Genomic DNA, 26,047 nt, shown 5'->3' on the forward strand with positions numbered 1-26,047 from the left:
ATTTTTACCAGCTTAGGTTAAACTTCCCCAAGGTACAAACTATTTTACCTTTTGTCCCTGGACTTTATTGCTGCCACCACCAAGCGTCTAACAAATATAACAGGGAAAGAGCCCACTTGGAAATGTCTTTCCCCCCAAAATCCCCCCAAGCCCTACACCCCCTTTTCTGGGGAAGGCTTGATAAAAGTCCTCACCAATTTGCATAGGTGAACACAGACCCAAACCCTTGGATCTTAAGAACAATGAAAAAGCAATCAGGTTCTTAAAAGAAGAATTTTAATTAAAGAAAAAGTAAAAGAATCACCTCTATAAAATCAGGATGGTAAATACCTTACAGGGTAATCAGATTCAAAACATAGAGAATCCCTCTAGGCAAAACCTTAAGTTACAAAAAGACACAAAAACAGGAATATACACTCCATTCAGCACAACTTATTTTATCAGTCATTTAAATGAAACAGAATCTAATGCATATCTAACTAGATTGCTTATTAACCCTTTACAGGAGTTCTGACCTGCATTCCTGCTCTGGTCCCGGCAAAAGACAACACACACAGAGAGAACCCTTTGTTTCCCCCCCTCCAGCTTTGAAAGTATCTTGTCTCCTCATTCGTCCTTTTGACCAGGTGACACGAGGTTGTCTTAGCTTCTTAACCCTTTAAAGGTGAAAGGGTTTTTCCTCTGGCCAGGAGGGATTTAAAGGTGTTTACCCTTCCCTTTATATTTATGACAATGATATTTTCTATTTCTTTCTTAATAATTCCTAACACTCTATTAGATCTTTTGACTGCTGCTTGACCTTGAGCAGATGTTTTCAGTGAACTATCCACAATGACTCCAAGATCTCTTTCTTGAGTGGTAAAAGCTTATTTATACCCCATCATTTTTTATGTACAGTTGTATGTATAGATTACTTTTTCAATGTGCATTACCTTGCACCTATCAACTTTAAATTTCATCTGCCATTTTGTTGCCCAGTCACCTAATTTAGTGAGATTCTTTTGTAACTCTTTGCTGTCAGCTTTGGACTTGACTATCTTAAGTAATTTTGTATTGTCTGTAGATTTTTCAACCTCACTGTTCATTCCCTTTTCTAGATCATTTATGAACATGTTGAACAGCACTTGTCCCAGGATAGATCTTTGGGGGGATTCCACTATTTACCTCTCTCCATTGTGAAAACTGACCGTTTATTCCTATACTTTGGTTCGGATCTTTTGACCAGTTAATGATCCATAAGAGGACCTTCCTTCTTATCCCATGTCTGCTTAGTTTGCTTAAGAGTGTTTGGTTAGGAATCTTGTCAAAGGCTTTCTGGAAGTCCAAGTACACTATATTGACTGGATCTTCCTTGTACACATACTTGTTGACTCCCTTAAAGAATTCTAATAGATTGGTGAGGCATGGTTTCTCTTTACAAAAGCTGTTTTGACTTTTCCACAACATATTGTGTTCATTTATGTGTCTGGTAATTTTGTTCTTTACTATAGTTTCAACCAATTTGCCTGAAATTAGGCTTACTATCATGTAATTGCCAGGGTAGCCTTTGGAGCCTTTTTAAAAAATAGGTGTTTGTGATCCTAGGGACCCCTGTATTTATACCCTACACACTGCTGCAGACAGCCTAGGTAAAGGTGATAAACAGGTCTGTCCTAAAGAAAGGAATGTGAGCTTACTTCAATTTACATATTAGCAGTGCACAGAGCCATTGAGCTAAACCAGCAAGGGCTATCCTGTTACTTGAGTTGAGAGACAGAGAATTAACCAGAGAGACCCCAGAGAGACACAGGAGACTGAATCCCCAGGAGGCATTCCTGCCTTGTAAGTCAAAGACAATCCCTCTTGGGGTTTAAGAACCAGAGAGAGACTCCAGCTTTATCCTTCACCTTAAGAGACAGAGAAGTAAAGTGGTTTGATCTCTGTGTTGAGTCCTGGCCAATAAAAAGCTGGAAAGGGGGCGGCGTGAGAGAAACCATGTTGAACAAAGACTGTGCCTTGCTAGATTTAGTTTTAGACTTTCAGATAAGTGTTTTCACATTTATTTGCTTGTAACTATTTCTACCTTTATCTCTTTTATTTGATGTCACTTAATCCATGCTTTTTTTACTTTTACTATAAACTCATTCAGTACTGCATTTCATGGGGAAGGTGTATCCACCCCAGTTATATTAATAAGCTGTGATGTACAGACCCTTTAACAAAGTAGTGAACTTAATATCTTCTGTGAAAGCACAGTGTTAGGGGCAGTACATTGCAAAGAAACATTTCTGAGAAGCTTGGTGGCTGGAGTTCACTGATTCATACCTGCTACGTGACGCTTGGACCAGAAGAGCCTTGAGGAGTTTACTGGTGAGGAAGACAGACTGGTGTGGCATGGAGCTGACATACAGTCTAATCACCAGCAAAACTCACTCTTGCTGAGGGAGAGAGGTAACACTGTGGTTCACAGCTCTAGGTATCCCCAGCAGCATGTTATAGCGTTACATTGCTACCTTCCAGTCACCTGGTACAGAGACTGTCTTAAGCAATAGGTTAGTAGTTCTGCAATTTCACATTTGAGTTCCTTCAGATCTCTTGGGTGAATACCCTCTGGTCCTGGTGACTTATTACTGTTTAATTCATCATTTTTTCCCCAAAACCACTTCTATCAACACCACAACCTGTGATAGTTCCTTAGATCTGTCACCTAAAAAAGAATGGTTCAGGAGTGAGGATCTCTCCCTCATCCTCTGCAAGGAAAATAATTCATATAGCTTCTTTGCAATGGCCTTGTCTTCCCTGAATGCTCCTTTAGCAACTGTGACAGCTCTTTGTAGGAACAAATTACTTAAAGTATTAGCTTTCTGCCTGTAATAAAAAACATGTATTTCTCCCCTGTTTGGAAAGGGTGAAGGATCACAGATCTATCTATGTGGTAGGAGAGGCATGAAAATAGTGTTATATGAATCATAGTTCTCTTAGAGATTCAGTTAAGCTCACTCAACAGATTGTCATTTCTCCTGTGGGTCTGCTAAAATTTTTAAAGCTGTAAACAATTACTTCTGGAGAAAATCCTCCATCTTTTGGCATGAGATAAATAGTTTAACCTAACTATACAGTAAGGCATAATATAATCTAGGTGCATAGGATTCTAGGTATGTGGGTAAATCCTGATGTATTAAGGCATGAAAATATACCCATAATCTTTAACATTCAGAGTGAAATCCTGTCCCCATTGAGAGACATGGCAAAACTTCCTCTGACGTATTATTATCTTGAAGTATCTGATATGTCTGGGTGGTATAACAGGAATCATGCATTATATGCCACATGTTCTTTCTCTCTTGGAAAAAAGAAAATTTGTAAAAGCTTTTCACATATAATATCAGTCACTAAACAAGTAGCAATAATGCTACAGGTCAGCTTTTTGGCAGAATGCTAATAAAAATAGGATAATCAAATATATTAATTCTTCATGAAACAAATTCTTAGTGTTGAGCATTTTCAAGAGAAACTGAATGGAACAAAGTAACTAGGATTTGAAATGGAAAACTGAAATGGCAATTAAAAACGTATTTTGGTAGAATATCTTAAACTACAACACATACTCTCCTCCCCTTCTTCTCATACACAAAGATATACATATAACAGGCCAAGCAAAATAGTGAAATGTTTGAAATGGGAATATTTCCTATACCTTATGGTCCTTGTTAACAATAACATGGGAATATTCAGCAGAAAATGTTACATGGAAGAATTTAACAGCCAAAGCAAAAACATGCCATAGCAGATTAGTTTCTCTTCAAAGAGATTTTGTGGCTCATAAAACAATTAAACTTTTGAATTGTTATAATTACCAAGGAAAGAAATGGCAATATCATTCCTCAGCTTCTTTTTTGCTTTAGTTAGTTCCTGTAAGACACAATATTTACAGTTGGTGACATTTCATAGCTCTGTGAAAAATAAATGTAGAATTAATAATGCTCTATGGGTAGGGCATGAGAATGGGAGTCAAAAAACTAGATTCCAGTCCGGGCTCTTTCACGGACTTGTGTAATACAGGACAAATTAGTTAACCTCTGTACTTCAGTTTCTCAGCCTATAAAATGTGGTTTATGGTACCCACCCTTAACTCCTTTGCAAAATATATTGAGATTTTCAGGTCTACATTGTAATAATATTATTCATTTGTAGACAGAATATCTATAGATTCTCTGTGTTTTGATTGTTCCATTTCATGCAGTCAATTAATGTAGTTGCTATAAATAATATACTTAGAGGGATGCCAACAGTTATTTTAGCTCAGGATTCTTGGGGAATTCACCAGTTTACATCGCGTAATATATAGCTACTGTCAGTTTATAATATCTTCTGAAATTCAGTCATTTAACCTTATCTTGTTTTAAAGGCAGATCTGAGATGTACAAAAACTTAAGAAATATCTTTATTAATTGATTTATGTACAAATAATCAACCATGTAAATGCATACGCACTTATTCACATGCAGCTCCAGAGCTCTAAGGAAAGAGGGAATAAGCTTTTAAAGACCCAGTTGTCCCTGGCCCTTGCACAAGTTTGCAAGTGGGGAGAAGGGTGCAAGAAGATTTTTCACGTGTGCCCCTATCCTGCTTAAAGGCCAAGGGCAATTTGGGGATTGTGTGGAGTTGTGTTGCCCCAGAGAAGGGAAAGGAGGATCATGTAGCTTCTCCTTGAGCTCCCACTGGATCATGCAGCTCCACACAATCCCCTACTCAATATTGTGCCAGCCATGCACAGTCCAGCCCTAAGTGCAGAGTTCAGTAGGGTTCTCTCCATGTCCCCCTTTCCCCCCTTAATTATGCTAGCATCAGGACCAACTGTGCACCAATTTCCTTTGGGGTTGCCAGCTAGTGCTGCACAGAAAAGTCTGCCTAGCAGCATCCTTTGCTATGCCTGGCTTTAGTGTGTACCATCAACATCACACTTCTCCATAAGCACTTAAATGTTCAACAAAGAATAAGAGGAAACAAAGTTGCAGTGTCTCATCCATTTGCCATATAATTAGCAGAATTGTGATTTGTCTGCATGATCAATGATGTTATTCCTATTATATAGAACAGGGGTGGTCAACCTGAGCCTGAGAAGGAGCCAGAATTTACCAATGTGCATTGCCAGAGAGCCACAGTAACACATCAGCAGCCCCCCTGTCAGCGCCCCTCTGCCCCCAGTGTTTCCCACCTGCCAGCAGCACCACTGATCAGCACCTAATCCTCCATCCCTGCGCCTCCCGCCTGCCATGATCAGCTGTTTTGTGGTGTGCAGGAGGCTCGGAGGGTGGGAGGAGGAGGAGCAAGGGCACAGCAGACTCAGGGGAAGGGGCGGGGGCCTTGGGGGAAGAAGTGGAGTGGGGCTGAGGCCTGGGGCAGAGCCAGGGGTTGAGCAGCGAGCACCCTGTAGCACACTGGGAAGTTGGCACCTGTAGCTCCAGCCCTGGAGTTGGCGCCTATGCAAGGAGCTGCATATTAACCTCTGAAGAGCTGCATGTGGCTCCGGAGCCACAGGTTGGCCACCCCAATATAGAAAAATAAACTTTAATAACTGAGTTTCATGCCAAGTAAAAGTTCTTGGCTCCTGTTACCAATACAGAAAAATTGCAAATGCAAGCGCTATGGCTCTTTGACAGTTTGTATCTCTATGTTCACACTTTTTATAAAACTATAATGGATTTTATACAAAGAATACCTTGTGAGGTTTCATTTGAAAACTCATAATTTGCAGTTCATTATTGTCCTGGCAAAATGTGTTGCAACACTATGTAAAATTATAAAATTCTCCTCTGTAACATTACTGAGACATATTCCTAATTGAGAAAAGCAGGCACAAACCAGTTCGTAAAAGACAAAAGGCAAACTGATGCCTCAGCCAGGAGTCGTCAAAATCAAATGGACCATCACCTAGTTAAGCAGCCATTCTTTGGCAGGAAAAGGGGTGTGAGTGAGAAATTTACATCTTGGTAAAGAAAACAGCTGAAAGTTCCCATCCCACAGACTTTCTGTCACCTGAACCCCAGCTGGAGGTGATTCTCAAAGAAAAGAAATGCTATAAGAAAGGAGAGCAAACTCCCCAGATTATCTTTCTCTTCATCTTTACTCACAGCAGTAACAATGCCTGAAGGACAAGGAAATCAACATTGAACTGGGAGAGGGGTCCTAGCTAAAAGGATTCCAATCAGTAAGACTGCTAAAGCATGTGATGAGAGACACCTTTGCTTTGAATTCATTTAGCTTATTAAGAATGGTATTAGTTGCATTTTACCTTTTATTTATTTGTAACCAAATTCTGAGTTTTATGTCTTATTATTTGTAATCACTTAACATCTATCATTCTGTAGTTAAATGTAGTTTGATACAGTCATTCTGTATCAAACTTGTTCTGTTGTTTTATCTAAACCAGTGTGTGTGGATTGAAATGTTTGGGAAACTTCATTTGGGATAACAAGATTTGTGCGTATCATTTTCTAACAACAAAATGATGGACTTTGTAGGAACTTGTATTGTCTAGCAGGGTACTGGACAGTACAAGACACACATTTCTGGGGGAAAGTCTGGAACTAGGAATTTTCTGGTATTACTCTGTAATGTGGTTCGTGGCTGGCTGGCTGTAGGACTCATACAGCATAGCTAGGGGTGATTTACATGCTGGAGGCTGTGTGTGGGCAGACCAGGAATGGTTGCTCTCACAGTGAAGCAGTGTAAAAAGGCACCCCACGTTGGAGAATTAAGGGGACACAGCTGTCCAGCCATCCAGATTGTACCCTGGGTAATTTCACAAGCTCCCTACCATAAATACATTTTTTAACAAAGTATATGTATATTGCATTCCAGAGCATGACCAAAATTGCCCACTCCCATTAGAAAACCCATGTGAGGGAGCTCAGAAAGGGGAAATCTCCATGAAATTAATTGGACTACTTGAGAAATAAGGTACAACCCACTGTGAACAAAGGTGGCAGAAGCTTCCCCATAATTAAGGAAGCATAATATTTAAAATATCACAGTAGTTTATGTACTGTTACAGACAGAGAGTGTAAGCTCGAAAGCTTGTCTCTCTCACCAACAGAAACTGGTCCAATAAAAGATATATTACCTCACCACCTTGTGTTTCTAATATCCTGGGACCAGCATGGCTACAACAACTCTTCCTAATCCTGAGCAGTTAGCATTTGTCTTATACCTAGAAACATGATGGTTTATAACCTTTATACATACATATCCTATGTATTATAACTGTGACTGTTCATAGCACACATAGTAATATCATTTTTAAGACTTACTAAGCTCTTGGCCTCTCAATATTTTGCAGCAATGAGTTCCAAGGGTTAAAAGCATTGTTAAAAACTGTTTTCTTTTATTTGTTTTAAATTTGTGAACTGTAAACCCAATTGAATGTTCCCTTTTACTTGTATTATGACAAAAGGTAAATGGAAGGACCCAGTGTAGTTTCTGTATTCTGTTTATTATTTTGTATAACTCTATCATGTCCAACAGTATTAAGCTCCAGTCTGAAAGAAATAGGTCCAATCTTTTCAATCTCTTCTCATCAGGAAATATTTCCATGCCCCTACTTTATTTTCATCACCCATCTCTGAACTACCCGCCTTCTATTTTTGATCTATACTGACCAGAACTGAACATGGGGAGAGTGAATATTAACTTTCATAACAGAATTATAATATGTTCAGTATAATTTTCCATCCCATTTCTCATTTACCCTAATGTTTTATTTGCTCCTTTGACACAATGACCAGAGATTTTCATTTAGTTGCCCATAATGGGTCCCCAGGTCTTTTCCTCAGTAATTATAGTTAATTTAGGACATGCGTGAGTAGTTCAAATGATTGTGGCTATTACCTTGCACTTCTCCACAGTGAGGAACTACTTTTCAGATATTTTCTTTTCAAATGTAAATGTGCTTATTTGTCTGGTTACCCATAGGATTTGACTCTCCTGTGCGGGATTGGGGGCCCTGCAAATTGCACCCCAGTGGACCACGGGGATTTCCTGTGCCACAAGGGAGATTTTCACCAGAATGAGGTAGATAGTGTTTGCATTGCCTTTCTCCTCTAGGCATCCTGATTGAGGAAGGCAGTTTTAAATTGCAGCTAGATCTCCACAGGAACTCTGTTGGTGGAGGTTGCTGGAGGAATATGCTGAATCAGTACATTTCCCTGCTGAACGGGCTTGTTGACTCCCCATCCAGCATGGCTTTCTTTTGTGCTATGCTGGCCAGCCGCAGGCTCAGTGGCAAGGCAGAGATTGAAGTCACATTGCTCACACCGGGGACTCTCCATTACTGGAAGTGCTGCACCCTGGGTTATGCCGTCAGAAACTGGCATCGTCCAGGGCTGGATTAAACTCATAGTTTATAAGGCTCTGGGATCTTAATTATTTTTTACAAGAGCTTTTCAGTTCACCTTTGTAGCCTTTTGTACCTTCTGTAGTGTTTTGCATTCAGAAGAGGCCACCTGCAGTTTTGCTGGCACTGTCAATATTTAAAAAGACAGTGATTACCATTTCTGCACTGCCATATATAAATTGCTTGAGATTTTCTGTATTTTATGGAGCAACCGAGAGACACAATGCTAACTGTTGCATGGCACCGTTCAATGATACTGCATTTAAACACACACACAAAAGGACAGGATTCCAAAACATTACCGTATTTGTCCTCCTTATGTTGTCCTTTGGAATCCACACTCAGCCTTGTCTTCTTGTTGTTAAACTGCCTCATTGCCCCTTTGATACATTATAAATCACTGATATCTATACAATAATGCAATATTGCAGAAGGCTTTTCAATCATATGCATTTTTATTGAATATTTTTCTATTTGTATATAAAAAGTAAAGGTACAGCGGCCCAGATTGTCAGATCGTATAAATCCATGTAGCTTTAATTGAGTGGGGCCAGTTTTGGTCCCACTAATTTCAGAAGAACCAGGATTTTGCCCATGGTGAATATTAAAAGAAATTCCAATGAACCCTACTGGATCCACATGTTTAAGGGTCTAAATCCAAGATGCATAGAACACATTGAACTCCCATAGGGGTTCAGCAAGAATAGAAGGTATACGGTACCTGTCGGGATCAGCCCGCAGTTGATAGTTGAGAACTATGACACAAATAATCCCTTGACAGGATGAACCCATGTAGGGGACTGGAAATTTTGACAGTAACTCTGTTTACTACAATGTTCATGAAAAGCAAATAGAAAAAAGGACAGGGACCTGGGTAAATCAAATTAAACTTTTCATATGACCAGATGGATATTTATGGTAATGTTAATAGTCACCCAGCTCTATTTCATATTCTTCATCCGTGGAAAGAAAACAGTCAGCTCACAGAGATGAGGAAGGTGAATAAACAGAAAAGAAAAGAAAAGAAGGGAGATTTTCCCAAGGCACGAGTGACAGTTAGGTGCCTAACCGCCATTGAAAGTCCACAGGTGTTAGGTGACTAACTTTTTTTAGTGCCTTTGAATATCTCTCCCAAAACTTTTCTTTACATTTCATTAAAGCTTTTAAAAATTACAAGTCATGCCAGCAGTGCTGATAAACAAAGCAATGAAAAATAGACACTGAATTTCACACTCCTTAAATTGGAAATGTCACAAAAACTGAAAGTGCTGGATTCAGTGACATGGTATATTTTTTCTGGTTTATCCAATTTTTTATCATAAATAATTGTGTATAGTTGCAAGGGCTAAATTATTTCCTTTCAGATTAGAATTGGGGTGAGCCATTTTAACTCAAGTGTACAAACTTTTGAAGCTTTCTATTTTTGGTACTACTCCCCTCCATTAGATTAAGGATGAAGTTCACCCCTTGTGCTGATGGCTGTTGCAAGGTTCTCCAAACAAAAATCCCTGGTGGAGTTACCACTGGAGTATTAACACAGAGAGGGTCTGCACTGATCTCAGATAAATCAGCACAACGGCGAGGAGAGATCAGAGGTAGACTATGGGAAGGGACACAGAATCCATGATTATGCAACCTGCCTACAAATTGTAGATTTAATTCTGTTCTCTTCAATCCCTCTAGAGTTTCTTGTGTAAAACCCCTTCATTTGAACTGTGTATATATGTGAATTACACCCTGAAAGAACAAAATTAAGCTGCATAAATTACATATTATTAGTGGAGTTGCTGTTAGCTTTATAAACTGTACAGCACCAAAGAGAGAGCACCTTACAATCATGTAATTTTTGTTTTCCTGCTTACTATAGCTGCTTGATTTTGCTGATTATACATCCTAAGTTATTTTTACCCTACATCCTTAACAAGATACAGTTATTATTACACACAAAAAGCTATGTTAAAAATCATTCAGTTTGCAAAGTCAACTTCTCAACAATTAGGAAATTTCAGCATAAGTTTGCCTGTGCAGCTTTAATTCAGCTCCCTTGGGCACAGGCATTTTGGGACAGTCTTTAATTACATGATTGTCACACTGTCTGGAGTAGCTCACAGTTGAGAGTTCCAGTCTCAAGTCAGACTATCAGAAAACAGGGCAGACTCCCCAAACTGGTGGTGTACTATATAACTGGATTTCACCAAACAAGTAACAACTGTGCAGTCCTAGCTTACTATATTAGTTTTACCACGGAGTCAGAAACAGTCCGCTTTAGTCTCTCCAATACATCCTGGCACCCAGGCGAACTGGACTAAGTGATAAAACGTTATTAAAACCCAAGAATCACCACACATTAGGTCACTCCTGACCCCAAAGGGCCAGTCACTTATCCCCAAATCGTTGGATGCTCTTAATCTCACATCAAACACAATGCTGTAGCCAGTTTCTCTAGTAATTTAACTAAAGATTTATTAGTTAAGAAAAGCAAATGTTATTGCGGTTAAAGCAGGTAAAATACATAACAGGCAAATCAGAGTCCGTAAACCCAAATGGTAGCAGAGGTGTAGTAATCTGTTGGTTTTCCATAAATCTCTCAGGGGTATTGTAACAGGGCCTCCTCAGTCCTGCTTCTGTCTCAGTCCATAAACCATACAGAGACCCTTGTGCTGGTTCAACACCCTGTGCAGTTTATTTATAATTGAGTCCTACCACCTTCACAGCATACCTAGCACCTTTACAAGCAGAGGGACAGCAATCTCTTGCTCCCTCTCACTGCCTGCTTTCCCCCTTTGCTCTCCCCCTGCTTGTAATCTCCCTCTCTCCCTCTCCCTGCCTGATTTCCCCCTTTTCACGTCCTTCCTGTGCCTATTTGTGGGCTCTGGCTAATATCCTATATCCTAGCAATCTGTAAAATATTGCAAGTACCTTAATAAAGCAATGCCTCTTCATAGTCTCATGGTGTACTTATAAATAGCGGTAGGCGAGAGCTTTGTAAAAGCAGTCATCAGTAGTATTTTGTTTAACGCATTTGATTGCTTGAAGTAGCAGCCACCTGCTTTGATAGTGATGAAAGCTAAAATATATTGATGCTAAAATATATATATATATAAAATCCCCTAATCAGGAAGACAAAGAACACTGGGAATTGGGATTATGAGTCAAATGAATCATCAATGATGCTGTTGCTTAGTAATAAATATGACAGCAGAAAGCTCATGGTTCAAAAATAGTCTCCTTTTTTTCTTTTTGTATTTATTTACCCTAAAATCGTTATTTACAGCTGATAATCTCTTGCCTTTAGTGCCTCAAAAAGGCAGTCCTAAATGTAATTCAGTGACTACAGATTCATTTCATAGCACATAAATAAAATTAATCAAAATCAGGCTTGCTGTAAAAATGAACAATTTAGAACCTGCACCTGTGGCACATAATTACCAGCTCTGGACCATGTATCACAAGGGCTGTCTTGATGCCTCCCTTATTTTTAATTATAAATGGTGCCTCACAAGTTGCCACACTAAAACAAATCTTTTTGTTCATGTTTTCTCTCTCTCTCTCTCTCTCTCCCTCCTTCTAACGTGTTCAGGACATGCTAGAAATCTTTAGAGCTCCCAGAGGGCTTAATCAGAAACAAGAAATAAATCCCTACTGCTCTCAATGTTTTAAACGACACAACGCTTCAACTGATAACACTACAAAACAACAACCCAGCCTCTCCAATGTTCAGTTTACCCCCTTTGGTTTGTGCTGGTGGAAAGCCCCAGTGCCAAGTTGTTCTTGAAGATACCACCAGTGTGGACTCCAAGTGCTGGGCTCCCGAGGAAGATGTTGCCATTAAGGAGCCCAGAGAGCTGGGCATCAGGTTGGGCTTATTCAGATGCCAGTTTGTTTTATAGATAATCTTTACTTCAATAGAACACATTGGGCTGGACCCCAGAAGCCTAGTTGACTCAGAATTCAGTGGGGCAGGATTTGTCCCTTAAAGGATAACTGTTTCTCCCCTTAATTGGACACTTAATTGGACATTTTTTTTATGCCGCAAAAAGACACAGCACCTCCCTTATCTCCCTGAGTCATATGCTGCATGCCATCCTTTAGGATGGTGCAATCTGCTCTTTCCGTGCATTTGTCCCATCCCACAACTTGGTGCAGAGGGGAAATGAGGCCACGGCCTACCCACTTGGGCCAATATGTGCCTTTGGGGGTATAAGGAAGAAGTACTCCCTATACTCCCTTCTGTGGAGAGACTGTGAATGTGACTGGGTTTGTAAGGGGTACATGTGCCCTCCCTGCCCTCAGATCCAAGCAAGGGCTATTCACAGCCTGACTACTAAGGCATATTTTAAAGGCTAATACTTTACTTTTCATTTCTGTTGCACTTTTCTTCCAAAGTGTTTTAAAGTGCTTTACAAACATTAACAAGTTAACCTTCATAATATCCCCATGAAGCAGACAAATCTTACTATCATCCTATTTTAGAGTTGTGGAAACTGAGGCAAAGAGAAGTTAAGGGATGTGTCCAGTGATATACACACACACACACACACACACACACACACTGTAACATAGCAGGGAATAGCATAATGTGCCCTAACCACAGGACCATCCTTCCTTCTAAGGAACTACGTCTCTTCCAAAAACATGACACACACCGTAGCTTTCTCTCGGCCTTCACTGTCTTGACACAAAGAAAATCACTCCCATAACATCTTGAGAAATAAATGTCTCACTTTCTTTCTGCCTTGTAAGCTAAGAGACCTAGAATCATCTAGCAACCTACTATTCATTACAAATTATCTTTTCTTAAGGCTGCGTAATGCACGGTATCTTTTCCCTTATAGATCTAAAACATGCATAAATGAATAAAGAGGAAAAACCAAAAATGCTGCCACTTTAAGAGTAAGAAAGACAACTTTAAATTAATTACACAGAGTGTGATCCTGCACCATTTAACTGGAGTTTTGCCATAGACTTCAATGAGTGCAGGGTAGGCCAGAGTACATAGTATAATTATCCTATGTACTGACCTTCCTTCTATATGGCCTTCATCATTTAGTAAGTGACAGACTATGACTAAGACATTTTCAGCATGCTCAGTGGTATCTAAATTCTTTGAAGACTGAATGTATGTGAAGAATGTGAAGAACAATATGTCCAGAATGGTTACTAATGTTATACAAGGACCGATTTTTGTCCTTTTAAAAAGCTATGACAGAATCTGGACCTTTGCCCCTAGTTCATCACAACAGAAAATGTGTGGTATTGAGGAAAACGCCAAACTTTCTGTTTGAAAAGAGAATGCAGAAACAGGCTGAGCCAGAGATGTGCAGACTGGTTTGTGAGCTGCAGTACCTAATCTAAGTCAATAAGGATTTCATAGATGGCTATAAATTGGTCCAATAAAAGATACTACCTCATCCATCTTGTCTGTCCAATCGATGGCTATTAACCATTTTTAAGGGTCTTCGTATCTCACCGAGCTCTCTCTGAGGCCTGGTCTACACTTTGAGGAGGTGGGGGGGATCGATCTAAGTTACGCAACTTCAGCTATGTGAATAACGTAGCTGAAGTCAATGTCCTTAGACCTACTCACCGCGGTGTCTTCACTGCAGTGAGTCGACTGCTGCTGCTCCCCCATCGACTCTGCCTGCACCTCTAGACTAGACGTGATAAATCAACCCCTGCTGGATCGATCGCTGCCTGCCAATCCAGCAGGTAGTATAGACATACCCTTAGAGAAAGCAGTGAAGCCAAACCTTATTGCATATGTGCGGAGGTAACTGGAAAAAACTGGTCTGGGAAGCAGGGATGATTGCCTAGAGGAGGCATGCTGGGATACTGCAAGCAGACTCAGATGCAGGGACTTGATAAGAGATTTCTAGAACACAGCAAGGGAGTGTCTCTGTGGTCAGAAAATGATGCTAACAATCTGACCAAAGAGAAGCCATGGGAAGGAGAATGCTTTCAAGGGATGTAATCAACTCACCCTTCTTGTTGAACTCTGTAGTTAAACTGAAAATGTCTTCTCTAGTTTAGTTTATGACAAGTGCAAATCTAGCTATGTTAAGCAAACAGTGTTGTCAGTTATAATTCCATTTTCTCTTTATTTAATAGAGCTTGCTTTTGTTAAGATTGTTGTTGTATGAGTAATCTTCTGCAGTCCCTCTTTAAAGAGAAGATAAATGTGTTGCCTGCAAGGAGCAATACTGAATAGTAAAGGGTTCTGGAACCTGCACCCCTTTTTCCACCTCAGTCAAGGGGACTGGACGGAACTGTCTGCCTCCAGGGAGTCGTGTTGTCATCAGGCTGTGATGGGCAAACACAAGAAGAGAAGCCTGAGGTGCTGATAGTTGGCAGTGAAAATGGTAAATTAAAAAGGAATTGCAAAGGTCGAAAACAATTATTGTTCGGCTCTATCAAAAGAAGGACAGGAGACTCTTGATATGGGTTTAATCGGGCTGTAGATGTCTGGGACTACCCGGAAGATAAAAGTGTACAGTGCAGGAAACTCCATGTTCATTCAATAGCTGTCCGGGGGCTTCCACCAGCCCCAATTCATTTTCCATCCCCATCCTCCAGCCAACTCATGGCTGGGATCTTACCATCCACACCCCCCTTGTAGAAGATTTAAGGTGGGCTATAAGAAATGGGGGTTGGCTCCCTGCTGTACCAATGATAGGAGCCCCAAACCCTCTCCCCGCATTTCATTCCTTTAACTAGCACCCCCTTTTTAAGTCCTTTACCAGGCCATTTATCTGGTCACTGGATGCCCTTCCCTATGAATTACCTGCACGGGATGTCCATCCCACACTAACAAAATATGTTGCAACGTATAGCTTAACTCCCTTTCCTCCTCACCATTATAGGTCCACCTGACATCCGCTGTGAGGAAGGCGAAAAAACCCATTCCACCAAAGCCAATCTGGTAGTGAGGGAAAAATTCCCTCCCAACCTCCCCTAAAAAGGAGCGACTAGTGCAATGTTCACAACAGGTCCTAAACCAACCTGATATTCGCACCTTGAGGAGAGGAAGGGTGGGTATCGCCCAGCCTGCTGTGTTCAGAAAGGGCTTTCAACACCAGAGCTTGCACCTTTTGAAGTCTTCCACCTTTATGTTCCCAGGAAGTGAGTCAGCCCCGCCAAGCTGGCCACCACCCACTCTTTTTGAAGCAGTTTCTGACCTCCTTCCCCCTCTCCCTTCCCGGCATAAAGTACTGCTACCTTCCTCCAGCAAGCCCAGACAACTTCCCTGCTGCTTCAGGTGTGGTCATTACTGAATTCAGGTTGATGAAATAAGACAAAGAAAACTAGTTCAAAGCTACTGTAAGAAACATAAGTTAAGTTTGGATAAACTGATAGAATAAACATGGGTTGTAGGGGGAGTCTGCCCTAACTTACAAGTAGAGGCCACAGATTTCAGACCTTGCTTGACTTTTAAATATATGAGCAAGATCTATACAGTCAGCCATTTTTGAAGAAAAACCTCTTCCATAGTGGTAGTTACGAGTGTTTCCTTTCAGGAAATAGAAAAGTACTCTTCTCATTTTTAGTCTGATTCACTGATGCAGAAAAGGGAAGTCAAATATGAAGCCCAGTATTTACTTATACTCACTATATGGAAGAAAGTATATGAAATCGCAATTTGATACCCCTGTTGCTTTGAATTTCTGTTTTTCAGCTCTAACATTTGAAGTCTTTATAATGCACAGACACCTTCTGAAATCAATAGTATTCTGAGAACTAATAATACCATGTATGATACTTCACTAATTATGTGGGTATTACATTTCATCTGCCTGCCCTGAAATCAATAAAAGTTAGCCAACTTTAAAAGAAAAGGGTATTTTTACACAGATCAGCCATGCCTTAAAGCTCCCCGGCAACTCTTGCTTGTTCTTTTAACTCTCACAGCTGCTCAGCGTTTTCTCGTCTCGTCTTGGACCATGTCAGCTTTTTATGACTCTTCCATGTTCGGATTCTCTCTCAGTTCATGTTAAACAGCTATATTGACACATTAGAAATATACACACAACATGCATGCATGCAGATACATGGTATTTTTAAAGTCCACTGTTTACAGAATGGAATGGTCCACCTGTTAAGCTAGTTGCATAGGGTCAGATTTAAAAAGATATTTAGGCACCTAAAGATGGAGATTGGCACCTAGTGGGATTTTCAGAAGCACTGATCTGCATTTTAAAAAATCTTTAAAAATCTGTACCCACTGCCTGAAAAGTTTAATTTTTAGTAATGGGGAGATTATAACGCGTTATACGCTCAATCCTATCAATGAAAAACATGTGCAAAAGAGACTCTGTGCATAGCTTGCCCCCTCCTGCAAGGAATGAGGGCTAAATTGCTTCCACAGGAGCAGCTTTCCTTCCCCTAAGCTCTGCAGAGGGTCTGGACTTTTGTCCAGGATCTCTGACCAGGGAAGACATGAGCAGTAGGCAGGATTGGACAGGAGGAGGCAAGATAGCCATGAGGCTAGGGAATGTATATTATCCTCCCAAGCAATGCTCTAGAGCTCAGGAAGGAAAAACTATATAATCTGGGGCTGTAACATATTTCTGTGGCCTCCAAACTGTAGGATCCACAAGAGAGATCCTGAGGATCCCTGCCTACTGTGGAAGCCCTATCAACATGACTGCATTGGAGCCATGCTGCCAGGGACTCTGTGTGCGTATGTGTGTGCACATGCCTGGATCGTATCCATACCAGAGACCTAGAACTTGTGCAGAGACTCAGGACCTCACATGGATGGCCCAGAACCCTGGGGGATCCACAGGGCTTGTAAGTGAGCCCCATGGTTTGTCCATGTCAGCTCTGCCTTTCTCCTTACACTTAGGGAGAAGACAGACTTAGGAGGAATCATCAGAAGGAAAAGCTGAGTGAAATTTCCTCCTTGTTACTGCCTCTCATAAGATTTCCCATGAATCATGTAAACCACGTCTCCAAAGAACACAATACATCAAGGCAAAAAGCAGGTCATATGGGTCAAAGGCAAAGTATTTTTGAATGTTTATTTAAATATAAAAAAGAAATAAATGGACTAAAAAAAAAGCAGTACAATTTCATTATGAAGAGACATTTGATAAAGAGAGAGGCTTGCCAATCCACCTTTTTTCAATACTATATATGTGATGAAGGGTAGTCCAGTTTCCAAGCATAATATTAGTTGTATATATCAGTTCTTAGGCTAGACATTTTTCCATGGCTGAAACTTCCCAGTTCTGATGAGCCATCTGTCCAGTGTTTCTCTCCAGTTAACTGTTAATCTGAGCAGTTAATAAGACAAGGCCAGATTCTGGGAGGTGCTAAGCACTTTCATCTCCTGACTGACTGCAAAAGCATTCACCATAATGGAAACTGAGGGTGCTCAGTGCCTCAAATGACCAAACCCTAAAAGCAAAACAGTATGTTTTGATTATTAGAAATAATATCATCTGCTCCTAGAAATGCTAGAGCAGGAGATAATGCCAAAGACTTATTCTTAATTAGATTGATTTGTCATTCTGCAAAGCAAACAAAGCCCTTTAATATTTGTGCAGTTCTACCCTACAATAAACATCACTTACAACCCGGCTGCCCACAGTGCCTCCAAAGTGTTCATTTTGAGTAGAACCCAGTTGACATATATCCCTATGTTAGCTATCCAGAATTACACTTGGTACTCAGAAATAGGACTTGAAAGTGTATTCATATATTTACACAATTTAAAGCAAAATATGGGAGCACATATATTAGTATCTCTTTCCCAGGACCCAGTTTGAACCATTTTGGTTTTGTTCAATAATAAGCCACTTATATTTTAGCCAACAAGCCTTTAGCACTATTTATCTGAAAAAGCATCTCCAGTTTACCAAGATAATGTAATAATGCTTTATTATTATTTTGCACAATGTATTTCCTGAGTAGAATATATTGACATTTGGGTGAGCAGTTAAATTTACATGTCATAAATCATTGTCTGAGTGTGAAGATTTTATTAGAGTAGATTAGCTGGGATATTTGAGTCATTCAGTTTTTAGCCCAGATATTAAAACTTTCTAAATGTATTGGGAAGACAAAAATGTGTTATGTTGGGGGTGGAGGGGAAGGGAAAGCCCATCCCATCCAACATATGTAGCTATCTTAACACATATCTTAATATCTTAATTGTGTAGCCTGAGCTGAGTGGAATATTGGTTGTCAGAGAAATAATTTGGAATATCATTCCTTAGGATACATACAAAAAACTTCAATTTCCAACACATATTCCTGAGGATAAACATGGAACCAAGAAAGAACTTTAAATTAGGCTAATAAAAGTAATAGGTGAAGTGGGATATGGTTAATCCCAACTATCTCTCTGTAACAAAATGCTGTTAAATTTTATCCTATCAGCCCAAATAAAATTAGAGGAATATTTTGAAGTCTCTTGAGTAATAAAGAAGAGCATGCTACTGGGAGAATATCAAACAAATAATTTAGAGTAGGCGGACTATGCATTTTCAGAGGATTAATTTGAGCCACCCAGGAAAATATGAGCATTTTTCAATTATCCATTTTCTAAATTACTGTATCTAGCTGCGGAATATGTATGATGTTTGAATAAGTTCTGGCTCCTATCTGAGATTTTAATGACTAAACATTGAATAAAATGTTTGTCACTTATAAGGAAATAATTCTGAACATAGAGCCATTTTGGATAATAGTAGTATAATTAAGAAAGACTTGAAAGGCTGCCACAAAAAAAGATGGAGAAAAGTTGTTCTCTCTTGCCACAGAAGTCAGGACAAGAGGCAGTGGGTTCAAACTAGTGCATAGCAGATTTAGATTACATTTCAGCAAAAACTTCCTAACTGTAAGAACAGTAGGACAATGGAACAGACTGCGTCGGGAGAAGCTTCTTCACTAGAGGTTTTGAAAAGGAGGCTGGGTTGCCATGTGTCTTGGATGGTTTAGACCCAACAAATCCTGCATCTTGGCAGGGGGTTAGATTTGATTACTCTTGCGGTCCCTTCTAACCCTATGATGCTAAGGGTGTATCAGTTTATTTTAAAACTTGAGACTGAACCTAATAAATCACAGATTTCTATTAAGTTTGGCAAAAAAATTATAGAATTCAGGAGCCAAAAATAAATCATATTCTTCTTATACTGAGCAATTTTATGCTCAATATGGCCTGTTTGAATATCTGGGATGTCATAGTATTTTGAACTATTTGGATAAATGCTTCCACAGAAATAGCAAACAGGCAACACTACCTGGTGGTACGTCTGTAAAATTCAAAAGGCCAGTGATTCAGATCCATTTAACAATCTCTTAGCAGTCTTTGTAAGAATAGGCCTAGGCACTTCAGTCAATTATTGTGTACCTCTCCTCTCTCCCTCCCCCCCAAAAAGAAAAACTTGTAAGAAACACCTTTGTTCTGCCCCATCTGAAGATCTTTCTGCATCAGGGGAAAGAACAACATGTTATTTGATCAGACAAAGTGGCAGAATATTAAGGGCTCTCCTGTTATTGAAGAAGTATCTTTTTAAATAAAGACAATTGGCCGCTGTGTATTAAATTAGGGAGCAAATCTCCAAAGCTAATGCTTTACACAATATTTTAATGTTCAATTAAAGAGAGGTAGTGTGCTGGGTTGCCTGCCGCACACTAGCCAATTAGAGAGGGCCGTAGGGAAGCTGTACAAGAGGCAGCCAATTAGAGAGAGGCTACAAGAAGCACCCGATCAGGGCTGGGCTGGCCCATATAAGAAGGGCTGCAGGGCAAAGTGGCTTCAATAGCTGCCTGGAGCCCAAGGTGGAAAGATCAGGCTCCTAGAGGGAGGAAGGAGTGCCAGCACCCTGGGCAGTGCAGTGCTGCTAGCAGCAATTGGGGGAAAGCTAAAGATGGCTCTGGGTTGGTTGCAGGAATTTTCAGGCAGTGGCCATAAGGCAAAAGAGAAGAGGGTGCTGGAGGCTGCCAGAGGCTGCCAGGAACTGGCCCAGGAAAAGGTACTAAGAGGTTGAAGGGGATACAGCATGTGCCTGTTATCTACAGGGTCCCTGGGCCAGGACCTGGAGTAGTGGGTGGGCTTGGATCCCCCCTCCTCACCACTGAGAAAGTGGCCAGACAATTGGCTGCAGTTGCCACTGAGGGAAGTTGGTGGATAGAGGACTGCAGTTCCCCCGGAAGGGTGGGAACATGGAGTGTGGCACAGCCGGAAGACTGTGTCCAGAAGAGGACACCGTAGTCCCTTGGAGTGACATGCTTCCTGGAGCAGAAGTGACGGCAGTCAAGACACCAACCTGTGGAGCTGATCTGCAAGAAGACCAGCAGGAGGTGATAGTGTGGTGAGTTGCAACCCATCACAGGTAGGTATGAATTAGAGTTTTTCTTATCCTTCCATTAGCATATTTCATATTTTCAGGAAGTATACCTTAGTTCAAACCAACAATAAAATTTCCGTCATAACTGGCACAAAGAGTTTATATATATTAGGGCTGTGTTGATTAATCACAGTTAACTCATGCAATTAACACAAATATTAATCGTGATTAAAACAATTAATTGTGATTAACAGCCGTTTTAATCAGTAGAATACCAACTGAAATTTATTAAATATCTTTGGATGTTTTTCTACATTTTTAAATATATTGATTTCAATTACAACACAGAATACAAAGTGCACAGTGCTCACTTTATATTATTATTATTATTGATTACAAATATTTGCACTGTAAAAATGATAAAAGAAATAGTATTTTTCAATTCACCTTATACAAGTACTGTAGTGAAATCTCTTTATCATGAAAGTTGAACTTACAAACGTAGAATTATGTACAAAAAAAACCCCATTCAAAAACAAAAGAATGTAAAACTTTAGAGCCTACAAGTCCACTCAGTCCTACTTGTCATTCAGCCAATCACTCAAGTTTGTTTACATTTACAGGAGATTTACAGTGCAGATACTTGTAATAAAAAATAAATATAAAGTAAGCACTGTTTACTTTGTATTCTGTGTTGTAACTGAAATCAATATATTTGAAAATGTAGAAAACATCCAAAAATATTTAAATAAATGGTATTCAATTAATGTTTAACAGCGCGATTAATTGTGATTAATTTTTTTAATCACTTGACAGCGCTAATATATATATATATATATATATATATATATATATATATATATATATATATATATACAATGATTAGTTAAAAGCTTTCATTTAAAGAGAGTTGGTGAATTACATTAAGAGCTGTCTTTATAAAAATAGGTCTATCTAATAATGTTTGGGGTATCAGAATCCTTTATTACTATACCACTTTGGATCTCTTTATGATCAGTTTAGAGACAATGCTATTTTTCAATCACAGCCCTTTTGAGTGAGCTTGTAAACCTGCTCCCTGTGCTGTCAAATATTACCCTTCTACACAAATTCACTGATGGCCACTGCTCGTTGAAAGAGAGCCTTTCAATTTTCTTCAGCTTCAAAGTCCTTTAAACTTGGACAGTTGTTTGACAGAACCCTTGTTGCCTATAACCTTATTTAACATCTGTCAAAATGTCATTGTTAGAGTATTGTCTATTAGAATGCTGATGCCCTTTCACCCCTGGATAACTCTTTGTTTCTATGGCTGCATTGTTAACCGAAGTGAAACAAAATCAAAATCCTTTTAATTCTCAAGTTGTTGTTCTAATTCTTCAGAAAATTACAGTTTCTGGCTGAACACAGAGGTACAGACTGTCCCCAGTGCTCTGATAATATCACAAAATTGCTTCTCTTTGTACAACAATTTGTAGCACAAGTAATATAACGTTATCTAATATATGTGGGCCTGACCCAAAGCGCATTGCTATCAATGAGTCTTTCCATTTATTTCACTGGGCATTGTATTGGACCTCACACTCCTGATTCAGCCAGGTATTTAAATATGAGCCTAACTTTTTTTATGATTGTTTTGAAATAAGACTGTTCACTGATTCCACTCACATGCTCAGAGTTAGGCATGTGTTTGGGTAACTTGCTGAATTGGGACCTAAATGAATACTCATATAAGGAAATAAACGCACACACATAATGTAATGATGTTTATGTTACAAAGTACTGTTGCAGAAGAGTGAGAAAATGGGCTCCCTTTGCCCCGTCTCCTACCCCACTTCAATCCCCATGCTGGGGCAGCCAGTAAACCAGTAACTGACCATATATTTATAGGTATACACTCGCTTATTTTTTTAGTGATGGTGGAAGAGCACCACTTCTTAATTCAAGCCCCAAACCATCCTTAGCTCAAGCCAAAATCACAATATAGAAGTACTACTGAACCCAACAAAGGTTCTGTGGTATTGCACACTTAGCCATGCTTTTACTGAAAAAGTTACCATGAATCCCACATTGTTGAATGTCTCAAGTCTCTTTTTATTGAACATAATTCCTCAAATGTATTTTGCTGTGGTCCTCTGTTGGTTTTGCATTAGCAGAAAAAGCTTCATCACATGCCTAAAATTAGGGGCGGTGAGATGACACTGCATCTAATCAGTTTTGACATTGTCTCTTGGAGCTTTCATGTATCTTCTGTTCCTCAAAGCTTAAATAAAAAGCAACAACCACAGCAAATTCATAGCAAAGTATAAAAAGCTACTAAGCAGCTAATGTGGTATACTTTAGTCATGCTGACTCACAGGTTGAGCCTTGATTATAAACGTAGACATTTTATCTTTAATTGTGCAATCAGAGATGGGCAAAAAAAAAATTGCGAAGATGTGAAAGCAAATGGAAAATATATTTCTGCCAATTTTCAATAAAGCTAAACCTTGTGAAGCCTCATTAAACTTTTTCTACAAAACCAAAAGTCATTTTTCATAGGGGATAAATGGTTTTCTCTGCAGAAAATGTCAAACTTTCTCAAAGACAATTCAGAACGTTTGCTTGAAATAAATATATAAAAATGTTACTTGTTCCCCAGAACAAATTTGTCAGTTTATTGATGGGGGGGAGTGAGGGAAGGTTTTTTACCAATGACAATGGTATGTATTTGCCTATGACCACTTTAAAAGATCTGTTTTACACAGCTCTAATTGCAATGTCGCAACCCTTTTGAATGCATTTTCATGGTCTCAGTGGTATTTTAGAGGTACAGTGAATATAAGATAAGATTGTTCCTTGCACTACATACCTGCATACTGAGGTTAGGAAATATGACACTCCCTCCCTGCAGGGGTTACACACCTGGCAGTGCAAGGTGGAGAGAAGCTTCCAGAGACCCAATAGCTCCTCTCCCATGCAGGTAGGTATGGAGGGGCAGGGTATAAGCAGTGCAGTTGGGCCAGTGTGACAGGGGATGGAATTTGCAAGTGGTTTAGGAAAGTAGCAGATTACTTCCCCCTGTGTAAGAGGGGAAGGGAGGTCAGGCCTCCAAGAGTCACAATTCCCAACCTAATCTGCTCCTGAAGCAACAAAACTGCACACTGCCCCTTACTCAAAAGAAATTATAAGCGTATAATCTAGCCCATTAGAAGCATGTATTATAAAGCATAGGCAAATAAATATATTTGTTAGGCTTTGATTTTTTGTTTGCTTCATTAATGCCTTATTTAAATTTAATATTATTTTTGTTGTGTGTGTATATATGACTGGCCCCTGCTCTTTCTGAACAGAATCCTTTCAAAAGACCTTCTTTGTTCACTTTAGCCTCTCAGTAGGGAACATTGCCCCCTTTAAAATCGTCACTTAAAATATCTTCTGTACACAGTTATCTTTTAGAGCTGGGAGAAAGGTTTGTCATTGACAAACTTACTAAATAAAACCAAAATTAGAACATAACTGATTGTTTATGAGACAGTTCTGGAACATCAGGTTTCAAAAGACAGTGATTACAATAGTGAAGAGCTATGCATATTTGTTTGACGATAATCATAAGTGCATTCTATTTACTATTTTTGGTAAACATTCCACATGCAAAAGCGATTCAATTCCTTGCCTGGTGAGGAGAGACTTTTATTTCTGTCTCGTTAACAAGCTGTGGTGTACTAAAGAGACAGTACATTTGAAAATAAATCATTCCGATTTCAGATCATCTTGAACAGATTTCTTCAAAAGGTTGTATTTTCTTATTTTTCTCAGTACAATCAAGGTTTCTCCACTCATACCTGGTTGAAATCAGATCATCTCAAAATTAGTCTACTGGAGCTATGTTATTTGTGAAGGACAAACAGGACATTACAGGAATTATTATTCTCAATATTTATAGTGCAGTAGCATCAAGTGGATTGGAGCCCAGTTGTGCTAGCTAGACATTGTACACTGTAAAATTAAAACATGGTCCCTCCCCCAAAGAGTTAGTATCTTACAAGAAGTATCATATATGCAATGTATAAAGGAAGTGCCAGCTACCATTATCTAGGCCTCAAACTAGTCATCATTACACGTCTGATGTTTTTTATTTTATTTTTTATAGGCACTGTGGCAAACAGGAGAGAATTGTAGACCTACAGATCAGGTCAGGAAAGGTGTTCCTTATAAACAAGGCATTGTGAAAGAAGGCAAATATGACTGGATATGAAGATGGGAGATGGGGCTAGAATCATTGCTGGAATAGAGGTTGCTGGGGACTGTTAGGATATAGATTTTCAGGCCTGCCTGTAAAGGCCTATACTTTAAGAATTTAGATATATGTTTATCATTTAGCTAGTAACAAAGGTATACAAGAAAGAATCTGTGTAAGTGCCTTCTCTCACTGTGACAGTCTGAGGCCCTGTTCTTAGGCCAATGCCTTTGGCTAAGCAGAAGAGGCAACCATAAGCTGGGAAGCGTACGGTCACAGCCTCACGTTCCAAACTAGTCAATAGGGCTGTTAGGAAGCTGATCCGATCTATCACCTCCAGAGAAAGGGAAGAGCCTAGAAGATGTAAAAGGAAATGTAGTCTGATAGTTTTCTGTCTGGTAAGAACTCACTTATCAATAGACACAGCTGGGAAACCCTTATGTCTTTATAGATGTAGTTGTGAAATCCTCACTTTTGTATTGTTTTGCCATTATAGTTCTCACTTTGCTATTGTTTATTTGCATGATCTCTGTCTGGTTCTGTGATTGTTTCTGTCTGCTGTATAATTATTTTTGCTGGGTGTAAACTAATTAAGATGGTGGGATACAATTGGTTAACTAATCATGTTACAATATGTTAGGATTGGTTAGTTAAATTTCAGTAGAATGATTGGTTAAGGTATAGCTAAGAATATTGATATGTAAATTAGGGGCAAACAGGAAGTAAGTTGGGATTCGAAAATAAGGAAAAAGGAACTTGAATTTAAGCTTGCTGGAAGTTCACCCCAATAAACATCAAATTGTTTGCATCGTCGGACTTCGGGTATTGTTGCTCTCTGTTCATGTGAGAAGGACCAGCAAAGTGGGAGAGTGAAGGAATAAGCTCTCTAATAGGGACATATGGTAAGAGACAAGGCTGGAGCAGTTGGGAAGGCCCAGTTATGAAGGGCCTGAAAAGTCAGAACAAGAAGCTAGAACTTGATAGAGAGAAGGAAGTGGAGCTAATGGAATGGTTCAGAGAGAGGCGGTGATCTAGTCAGAGCAACTGGTAAGGAAGATGATCCTAGCTCAAGTAGCCATCAAATTTTGATATACCGAGGCTGAGAATGCTGTAGATGCAAACTCAGAACATTACAGACAGGAATATTTGGTTTAGCTATCAAAT

At 39.5% G+C, this 26,047-nt stretch overlaps 1 long non-coding RNA gene across 2 annotated transcripts in view; it reads right to left on the reverse strand.

Moving 5' to 3' along the window:
• LOC122464493 overlaps nucleotides 1–26,047 on the reverse strand; it is a 135,723-nt gene that overhangs the window by 37,088 nt on the left and 72,588 nt on the right. For both annotated transcript variants that reach the window (XR_006288580.1, XR_006288581.1), the window contains exon 2: nucleotides 3,837–3,891. This is a non-coding gene — a long non-coding RNA (uncharacterized LOC122464493). The remainder of the gene's footprint in view (nucleotides 1–3,836; nucleotides 3,892–26,047) is intronic.

The sequence above is a fragment of the Chelonia mydas genome, chromosome 2 (genome assembly GCF_015237465.2).
Source record: "Chelonia mydas isolate rCheMyd1 chromosome 2, rCheMyd1.pri.v2, whole genome shotgun sequence".
NCBI classification, from domain to species: domain Eukaryota; kingdom Metazoa; phylum Chordata; order Testudines; family Cheloniidae; genus Chelonia; species Chelonia mydas.